Raw genomic sequence first — 9,213 nt, 5'->3', positions numbered from 1 at the left:
TCTCTCTCTCTCTCTTAAAAAAAAAAAGTATACACTGCTCCTATCTCTTTGATTATCCCTATCCATGCAGGTGTGACCTAGTAGATTGGTTAGCTAAAACTGAAAACAGCCTCAGTTACAACTTCCACCCATTGGTTTCAATACCACTTTTAGAGCTTCCACATTGAAAAATATAAATCCCTAGATACCAAACATCAGCTCCTAAAATGTTGGAACGTCTGCATATCTCAGCACTATTTTTCCTCTTGTCAAAATAATGGAAGTCCTGTGTGTTGTGAGAGAAGTGATCTGGAGGCATGGAGGACAAAGGCAGCCTGAATTCCTGGCTGTGGAGTACATCAAATATGTAGATGCAAAGCACCAGGGTGCTGACATCCTGACCCCACAAATGGGCCACTGAACTTGCCTCTGGGAAGGGTGAATTGCCCCAAAAGGCGGGCTCACTTCTAACCTTCAGGGGAAAGCATAGAAGGCAAAGAAGAGAAACTGCTTTCCAGTTAGACTAGCAGCCTGAACTTCCTCCTCACCCCTCCCTCTTCCCTGCCTTGGTGACCCTGTAATGGATGTAGTTTATAATAGGCATAATGCCTTAGGTAATTGTCATTTTGATTAAGCTATAAACCTACCCACTTGTGAGAAGGAAATAGTCAGCCTTTCAAATCCTGTGGAGAGAACAGACCACAGGGCAGGCCAATTTAGGTTAAATAATTTAGAAATACCCAGTGAGAAGATTACCCCCCTAAATACTTAAGACCCTGAAGGGACAAGTCATTCCAGTTGTTCAGTGTTTTCTCTCTGGGAGAATTGCCATCAGGATAATTGCTGACTCATCTGTGTTCTGTTTCAAGCCCTTGAGTCTCAGAACTTAGACTCTGGGCACAATGACAGGAGTGGAAAGCAAGGTAGCCAGGATCCTTCTTCTCTGTTGTCTCTTTAGAGGTGGATCCCTTGTCTGAGATAACTCTGCGTCCTATGAAACGTGGATTTCTAATATGTGAAGTGTGTAAACATCTAGCTCTCTGAATGAGAGCTTTTAAAACATAAAATGCCGGGCAATTATTAATTGGTTAATTAAATTTTATTTAAGGAAGGTTATATTATGCCAAATGAGATACAAAGAATTTCAAGATACTATCACCACTTTCAAAAGCATGCTATCAGGTCGATGAACCAGACTGGTGAATAACTTGAAATATAGGCTAAAAAAGGTGATGTGTAGCTGACAAATAAATTGGGATTTAAGCTGATCTGTGATTAAATGTAAAAATTGGAACGAATAAATGAAGGAAGACTTCCCATAGTGGGAAGTGTTAGGGCTAAGAAGTGTCACATACCCCTCCTCCGTTCCAGGGCCCTGACACATGGAGTGTAGCCACAGATCAACAACCTAAAAGGAAACAAAAATAATATATTTGAGCAAGTATCTGTTCCCCCAAATGCAGTTTGAGGTCAAATACGCTCAGTACTGGTGCCAAGGTGGGCTTCCTGCCTCTCATTAGCGATAACCAGGTCTTCAGTTCAAACCTGGCCTCACTTCCTGTTCAGTCAAAACAGAGAGGATGGGATTCTTATGGCAACCACCACCTGAGGGCGTTTCCTGCAAGAAAAAGAAGACGCACCACCCCTGAGTACAAGAAATAAAAGAGAAAGCACTAAATCAGTTCCCAACTGTGGGCAGAGTAGCTACACCCAGTAATAAAATATCAGCTCCCCCTTTGGAGAGAGGATAGCAAAGATGTATTAGGAACAGAACTCAATAAACACTGTGAGTCAACATAGTATTCAAAAATATTTAAGTAATGGTAGGAGATTTTTCCCCCTTGTTCTTCTGCCCACTCTCACCATTAAGGTTAAATCATGAAGCTCCTTATGCCAGAGAAAGTATTTACGAGAGGTCAGCAGACAGATTGGAATCTCAAAGCTGACATCTTTGCAACTATAATTTTAAAAACCAGAAATCTTAAAAATCTGAAAATTAAACCTTAAAACCTGATAACTCAACCTCATGAAAAAGAAAAGCAGAGCATCAGTGCCATAGAAAATAAACATGGTGGGATTGGTGCCCCTGAGACCGCATGCCCTGGTCCACTTAAGATGAGATTATATGCCAACCTGAGAACAATTAATGGAAGAAACTTGGAGGGACTGGAGGCTCCATCATTTTTTCTGGCATGTTCTGGAGTCAAAGCTTAATAAGTTTTATTTGCTGCTCATATCCCTTTATTTGTACCTGTGGAGGGAATGAATTTGTGTATTGACTCAATATATGAGAGAGTGTATTTGTTTGTTTGTTTACTTATTCTTCCTATAGTCATTTATAGGGAGAACCCAGTATATAAGAAAAGTGACTTTTCAAAAAGGAAATGGAAATAGGAGCCCTTTGGCAAGGAAAAGAAAAGTCAGGGGAGACAGAATAGGGAAGGACAGAGAGGAGAATCGCTATACCCTGCTAACCACTCTAGGCTGAAACCCAGGGTAAAGAATGCTCTGGTGGTTTTAGAAACAAGCAAACAGGTCAGGGAACCCCAGGGCCCTGGAACTCACTCCTCGATCTTCCTAATGAAGACTGGGGACCTTTGCAGTTCTCTTAGACAATCTCCGTGACTAGCATGACTCTATCTAGATGGCAGAAAAGAAAGAAAGGATGAGACTACACAGAGAGAAGGTCATTGATAACGCCCCAGGGTTTCCTCAGCAGCCTGGACTGGGGATCCGGAAGTCTCTGCTTGCACCCAGTCAGTACTTGGAAGACAGTTGAGGTGGGAACCACAGGCTGGCAGTGGGGAAGCAATTATGGGAGCCCAGCATGAGCCAAGAGCCAAGTAGACCATGACACAGAGCCTGTAGCCCCAGCAAGAGCTGAGGGAAAGCAAGTTAGCTGACGGGGAAGGGGCGCAGGGCCTTGAAAGTACCAAGAGTGTAGACTGTGCAAAATTCACCAACTAGATTTCAGCAGCAGGACACTGAGTACTGCCCAGGACAGAGGCTGTCAGGTCAGAAACCAGCCAAGACTGGCGCAGAACTAATTTTGCACGTAGACTAGTCAGCCCTCCAACCATTGTGAAAGAGATGTGTAGTTTCCCCTACAGTCAGACATGACTGGGATATGTGGAATGAGAAGGGAGTAACCTCTAGTCCCACGGGTAGGCTCTGGTTCGCTTAAACAGGCCTAACACAGGGGGCCAACTGTGCACAGTGCTTCCAGGCCTTACTTGCCGTGCTATCACATTGGTAGCTTGAAATCAGCCCCAATGGGATTATTTACACCATGGAAATTGAAATGCTAAAAATCAGGACCTTTTTTCCCCAAAGGGAGCTGATTGTTAACCTTTTCCCAGCCTCCCACTGCCTAGTCCTCACACCTCCCCCTCCCTACCTCCAGGTAGAAGGAATGAGGAGTTTTGTTTCTCATAGAGTATTAGCAAGCACATGGAAGAATGGCTGCTCAGAGTAAACTTGGTAAAGAAGAAGAAACAAGCTTATTCTATGCAGGATGTAGGAGATTATCCTGGAAGTTAAGGAGGGGCTAGATTATAGAGAACTTTAAATGTCACAGCAAGGAGACTGGCCTTTATTGCTTAATTATTAAGAAAACTTGAAGTTTTGTGGAAAAGAACAGCATCATAAAATGGGTATGGAAAAATTACCTTTTAGGATGTATCAGATTAGATGAAGTAGTGGGTAAAAAGAAGAATATTTTTAGGAACTTCAATAAAACAGTCTATTAAATTGTCTAAGAGTGAGGGGACGATGATGTGGAAACTAAGCAGATAGAAAAATAGATGAAAAAAAGTACAGAGTTGTATTAATCAATCCTAAATGACTTGTTTCATGTACATATCTGCCATATATCCTTGTTTTCCTACTTAGATCACTTCCTAGGTCAGATTTCAAGTCAAACTGTTTCAAAGCCCGTACTTAAAGCAGATGATCAATCTCCATCAAAGTCACCTGAGTGCTTGTTATAATGCAGATTCCTGGGTTCCAGTCCAGACCTATTAAATCTGGTGGGGCCTAGTAGTCTGTGTTTTAACTGTTGCTCCTGGGTGATTTTCATGCACAGTAAATTTGGGATCAGTTTTCTCAATGTAGTCATTTTGTGGTCTGGTACTTTAAATGCATTCTGATATTCAACTGAGATTTATTGGAGTGGGAGGGGGCAGTGGGGTCTAACTGCATTATACATATGGTTAATGTAAGTTTTAAAATACGGGCTTTCACCTTACTCACTCATTGGCCACAGATGGCAAGCTTAAAACCATCTCTTTCAGGGAGTTCCTCAATTTTTCCTCTTTCCAGTTCATAGAACTCTTCCTTCAGGCTTTGGGTATATGAATCAGTTTTTCTTAATTGTCTGAATTATTGCCCCTCCAACCCTATGTCCACAATGTGGCAGGGAAGTGACCTTCTCTGGGCCTTAGGAGGAGGATGCTTGGGACAGCTGGCTCCAGATTTGGGTTGAGTCTAGCTCTGATACTTAACTAGTTTTGTGACCTCCTGCTAGTCAATTTCCAGCCTCACTTTCCTCAAGTATAAAATGAAAGGGAAAAAAAAATATTTAAGAGGATAAAAATGAGACTACTCTGTTTAAGAAACTCTAGCTCCCCCTTTTCTCATTTTCTTTGCATCCAGATCAAAACTTCTGTCCTGGCAGTCACCCTTATTGACAAGGCAGAGAGTCCACCCACCATCTCCCAGGGTCTTTATTTAGTACACCAAGCTCAGTCACTACCTCGAATCACACCTCTCTGTGTGCCCCTGGTACTTGAGAGAAGGCTCTTCTCACAGCCCTCAACATCTTATGCCTTACGTCCCCACATTCTCACTCCTGTTTGAGGCCACAGGCACTTTCCAGGGCAGGAATTTTGTTTTGTTTTGTTTTTCTCTGTAGCAGTCTTCTTGTTAGCATTCTCCCTTTCCCCACCAGCTCTCCCAGGTTCCTCACCCTACTGCAATGATTCGCAAGGGTTCTCATCCAAGACAGTGACCCATATCATGTTCCTCCATTTCTCTGATTAGAAGAAATTAGTGCCTCAGGTCTCTGCTTTTTGTTCTATTCATGTCTCTCAGGTGTGAACACTCATATCAGCTTCACATCATCCCCCATCTGGAGTACCCATAATACCCTTGGAAATACCTGAAAGAAATCAGTGGAGAAACATGGCACATTTTCTGGAACACTTATTTTATCTCAAGATTCAGGAAATAGGGGAATATATGAGAAAGAAGTAACACAATGTAATAAGAGAATAATTTAAATAACATTTTAATTTAAATAGACCTGATTATATGTTGATTTATACATCACTCAAGATCCAAGTAGGAAATAAATGGCGTGATCAAATGGTGAAGATGAGCAGAGTCTAATAAAGGACTAGTTACAGATGAATGGGTAAAATGAAGGGGAACCAACAAGGGGCAGTGAAGCACCCTAACAGGAGGGGTCCATTCTCACCCTTGGACCAGAGGGAGCCTGGGATAATCTGCAGCCGTAAGAAAGAACCCCCAGCTGGAGGTGGGACAGTTGGTAGCAAGGATGCACTGAAGATGTAGTCCAGCAGGCAGATAGCTATGTAAATAAGTAACCTGACCTCTCTATCCCTCTGCACTCTGACATATCATTACCCCTTGGCTGAATCCAACCATAAGCCGGAGGGCAAGGGCAGCCTAGTAGTGCCATCCGTAGAGGGTGGCTAGGGGGGCTCAGAGAAAGGAGGAGGAGATTAGCAAGTGAATCTGGAAGAGCAAACAGAATAGACAGCCCAGAGCAGAAAGCAAAAGTTATACCAATTTTGAAGCTTAAAGAATGAAACTTGAAATAAAATTTGAGCTTGAGAAAAGCCCATTTTGGCTCATCACTATGTTCAGAAAAAAAATCTAAGGTCTGCTGCTTACTGGAGACTTGACAAAGAGGTGAAGATGAAGGCTTAACATAAAACATTCTTCAGTGGTTACACAAAATGAATGTAGTAGCAACAGCTTCATACTAATCACAGAGCTGCCAGAGAATTTTAGGCCTTTCAGTGCCTCAGAGTTACATGCAAAGTGCCCAGTGGTCTGCCCCACCATGTTCCCTATGTCTATCATCATCTGTAAAGCTATGACCAGAGGAGACGGCTCCCAGATGTTCTGTAGAGTCTATTCTGGAGACTTGTTCCATCACTTCAGAAGGGGTTCTGTGTCCAATTCACTTGAGAAACCTTAACTATTGTATTTCTGGTTTGAAGATTCCTAAAGCAGATCAGAATTCTAAAGTTTCTAAGAACTTCCAGTGTGGTCAAAATACTGCTTTAGGTTTTGGAGCCAGATGACCTGGGTTTCAACCGAATCTCTAATTCACTCCCTGTGTGGTCTTAATATCACAAAGTTAGGTTTCTCCACACATGAAGCAGAGACACTTAACTGTACTTACCTCATACAGTCATGGTGAAAATTAAATAAGAAAACTTCTCAAGTGTATCTTGATACGGTAAGTACTCAAACATGGCAGCTGGTGGCAGTACTAGTAATGTTAGTATTTTTATGATTATCACTACCTGTTTAATTTAACCCAGAGATTTCCCAAAGGAACCTGAGCAAATCGAGCTCACACTCTAGTATGTGTTAAGATCATATGGGGTTAGTATACTTTGCTGGGACATGATACTTAGGAAATCCCAACCTGCATTTTCTCTCCATGGAAGGCAGTGGGTTTCCAGAGCAGAACTTTCCCCAGCCTTTATCACCTGAGAATCTTGTTAAAAGGCAGATTCTGATTCAGTCAGTTCAAATGGAGCCCAGATTTCTGCATTTCTTACAAATACCCAGGCAGTGCTTATGCTGTTGGTCCCTGGCCCCTGCTTTAAGTGTCAAAGTCTGAGATATGCTTGCTCCACTTGAGACGAGAGAAAAGGACTTTTTTTTTTTTTACTACTCTTGTTCCTACAAAACTGAACCTCTAGCTCTGGGAATTGGTGTCAGAGGACAGTGTTTGATGTATGGATTAAATCCAAGAGAGTAAGCTTCTGGAGCAATTTCATGAAGGAATAGGATTCCAGGAGGTAGGAGAGAGAGGCTCACAAAAAGGAGAGAAAGAGATGCCCCAAAGACAAACTTACATGTATCCAAAGTATCACTTTGCCTGGACCAGCTTTGAATTAAAGGAAGAACCCCCACATGCCCACACCATTCACCATGCAGAACCCAAACACCACGCTTCCCTACGTGCACTTTGATCACAATATTTTTTAAATAGTATCCGTCTTGCAAAAGTTTAAAAAGCAGTAAAAATCATGCATTCTCTGCATTATGCTGAAAATGACACTGAAGATATAATGGATGGTTTCACAGAAACTGAGCTCATTCTCTTCAAAAGACAAAGTCTATTAGCATTTTTTTTACCTCACATCATGATGGCCTTTCCACAAACAAATGGAAAGCGTTGGTCTCCATGTACATGTGGGCAGGAATATTAACCCACACTGCTGTGATTGCAGAGTTTTTAATAAGAGTTAGAAAAAGGAAGCTGATGGCGGGGTCATTTTTGTCTGCTCAACACAAGAAACAAAGGCAAGTTCACTATTTCAGAACCAAGCACTCAGGCTGTGCTCTTTAAAACCTGTGCTTTGCTCTTGTAAATCTGGAATCAGTAACATCCCCAAAGTGCTCCAGGAGCTACCTTAGTTAGCCCGTGCCTCTGCTCTAAATGTGCCAAGTTGTCTGATGTCTCTTCCTTCAGAGCCTCCTAAGGCTTTTATCGTGTCATTTCTAGAAACCAACAGAATGCCCTTCACACATGCTCTCTGCCAAACAACCTACTCTCCTAGTCTCTTCAAGACCTGGAGAGGCTGTGACACATGGTGACAAGGACTAGTCTCTAGGATTGGATAGAGCAGAGTCTGAGGGCTCCCTCCCTAGTTATATGACTTTGGGTATGTTACTCTACCTCAGTGAGCCTTAATTCCCTCATCTGTAAAGTGACAATAATAAATGTGGCCCCATCTTGGTGTTTCTCTAAGTATGACAAGTTTGCTAGTGAAATAGTATTCACTGCCTGAGGACAAAGCCATTCATTCATCAAGTCAAAAATATATTGACTGAAATGTCACTGTAACGAGGTGATATAAGAGAAAGGGGACTCTCTCAGTGGAAGCTTCCCAGTGATATTTATAAGGATTTTTATAGCTTTTACGTATAGTTCCTGACCATTGCTCCACAATCCAATCTAATTTATGTGAAGTATGTTTTGTCTTATCTAAGTGGTAGTTGTTTTTAATGATAAGAACCATACCCTTATGGCTTTTGTAATCTCTACCTATCATATCTAAATAGATTAGTTACTTGACAAATGCTTTTAAACTCCAAAATTGAGTCAGAAGAGGAGGTAAGAATAGAGGGAACAAAAGTGACTACTCTAATTCTCTTCCAAATTACCTCATTTTTGTTTATTCTCACAACATCTTGGTAGAAAAGATATAATAAAAAAAAATACATATATAAATCTTCCTCATTCCTTCCTTCCCTTCATTCATTCATTCCTTCTTCCCTCCCTCCCTATTCTCCTTCCTCTCTTTCTTTCCTTCTTTTCTCCCTCCCACTCCCCCTCTCTTCCTTTCTTTCATCTTTTTTTATCAAAGAGAACTCAGAGACTAAGAGAGCAAATGAACAGGTACATGCAAGTACGTAAAACTGCAAAGCCCATGTTCTACTTATCTCCTCATATTGCATACTGAATAAAGACCCAATTATGTAATTTCTGTGAAAGATACAATGGTACTTAAGGGGAAATAATTTCTACTCCATCTCTAAGTAAACTAAACTACCAGGCTCTTGGTGATCAGTTTCCTCTAGTAGGAAGTATCTAGGTACCCAAAGGATTTCCCTGGATGATCTTCCAGTCTATGTGCAAAGAAGATGCAGTCACCACACACACACACACACACACACACACACACACACACACACACACATTCTGCATAACAACCAAAGAATCCAGAATAGTAATCACAATAGCACAGTTCAATAGAGAAATCTTTTGAAAGGAAGTGAATAGAGAATGTGTTAATTGCCCTTGGAGTGTGACTGACCAATAACTGTACTTGACTAGGAAAGACCAGAGGGGCTCAACCTTCAGCCCTACAAGAGCCTTAACATGTATCTTCTTGACAGAATGACACAGCCAATTAGCTTTCCACTCTGTTCCATGGAATGCGGTTGTACAACCTAAAATGAAAG

Source organism: Halichoerus grypus, chromosome 10, assembly GCF_964656455.1.
Source record: "Halichoerus grypus chromosome 10, mHalGry1.hap1.1, whole genome shotgun sequence".
Lineage (NCBI taxonomy): Eukaryota > Metazoa > Chordata > Mammalia > Carnivora > Phocidae > Halichoerus > Halichoerus grypus.
The sequence above is the reverse complement of the archived record's forward strand: the minus strand, read 5'-3'. Positions refer to the sequence as shown.